Raw genomic sequence first — 1843 nt, forward strand, 5'->3', positions numbered from 1 at the left:
TGTATCTTGACAAACCAACCAGACACATGAAGATTAAACCACTACATTCTCGGCTAAAAAAAAATTAAAACGGTATTTGGTGACACACAAACAGGGTTTTTCAAAGTTCAGTTCTGTTAGTTTCCACATGCTGGTTGTTGTGTGCTAAAAACAATGGCCACCAGGCCAAAGCAATGGTTTTGACTCAATCAGCGTTAGCCCCGCCCCCTGAGTTTGATGGGTGAGGTTGACAGATAAAATTATTTCATGATGAGACCTGAAGGAGTCAACTGTGCAATAATTACAGTGGGGCAAAAAAGTATTTAGTCAGCCACCGATTGTGCAAGTTCCCCCACTTAAAATGATGACAGAGGTCAGTAATTTGCACCAGAGGTACACTTCAACTGTGAGAGACAGAATGTGAAAAAAAAATCCATGAATTCACATGGTAGGATTTGTAAAGAATTTATTCGTAAATCAGGGTGGAAAATAAGTATTTGGTCACCTCAAACAAGGAAAATCCCTGGCTCTCACAGACCTGTAACGTCTTCTGTAAGAAGCTTTTCTGTCCCCCACTCGTTACCTGTATGAATGGCACCTGTTTGACCTCATCATCTGTATAAAAGACACCTGTCCACAGCCTCAACCAGTCAGACTCCAAACTCCGCCATGGCCAAGACCAAAGAGCTTTCGAAGGACACCAGGAAAAGAATTGTAGACCTGCACCAGACTGGGAAGAGTGAATCTACAATAGGCAAGCAGCTTGGTGTGAAAAAATCAACTGTGGGAGCAATCATCAGATAATGGAAGACATACAAGACCACTGATAATCTCCCTCGATCTGGGGCTCCACGCAAGATCTCATCCCGTGGGGTCAAAATGATCATGAAAACGGTGAGCAAAGATCCCAGAACCACACGGGGGGACCTGGTGAATGACCTGCAGAGAGCTGGGACCAAAGTAACAAAGGTCACCATCAGTAACACACTACAACGGCAGGGAATCAAATCCCGCAGTGCCAGACGTGTTCCGCTGCTGAAGCCAGTGCATGTCCAGGCCCGTCTGAAGTTTGCCAGAGAGCACATGGATGATACAGCAGAGGATTGGGAGAATGTCATGTGGTCAGATGAAACCAAAGTAGAACTTTTTGGTATAAACTCAACTCGTCGTGTTTGGAGGAAGAAGAATACTGAGTTGCATCCCAAGAACACCATACCTACTGTGAAGCATGGGGGTGGAAACATCATGCTATGGGGCTGTTTTTCTGCCAAGGGGACAGGACGACTGATCCGTGTTAAGGACAGAATGAATAGGGCCAAGTATCGTGAGATTTTGAGCCAAAACCTCCTTCCATCAGTGAGAACTTTGAAGATGAAACGAGGCTGGGTCTTCCAACATGACAATGATCCAAAACACACCGCCCGGGCAACAAAGGAGTGGCTCCGTAAGAAGCATTTGAAAGTCCTGGAGTGGCCTAGCCAGTCTCCAGACCTCAACCCCATAGAAAATCTGTGGCGGGAGTTGAAAGTCCGTGTTGCTCGGCGACAGCCCCAAAACATCACTGCTCTTGAGAAGATCTGCATGGAGGAATGGGCCAAAATACCAGCTAGTGTGTGTGCAAACCTGGTAAAGACCTATAGTAAACGTTTGACCTCTGTTATTGCCAACAAAGGTTATGTTACAAAGTACTGAGTTGTATTTTTGTTATTGACCAAATACTTATTTTCCACCCTGATTTACGAATAAATTCTTTACAAATCCTAGCATGTGAATTCATGGATTTTTTTTTTTTCACATTCTGTCTCTCACAGTACCTCTGGTGCAAATTACTGACCTCTGTCATCATTTTAAGTGGGGTAACTTG

Source organism: Neolamprologus multifasciatus, chromosome 16 (genome assembly GCF_963576455.1).
Source record: "Neolamprologus multifasciatus chromosome 16, fNeoMul1.2, whole genome shotgun sequence".
Classification (NCBI taxonomy): Eukaryota; Metazoa; Chordata; class Actinopteri; order Cichliformes; family Cichlidae; genus Neolamprologus; species Neolamprologus multifasciatus.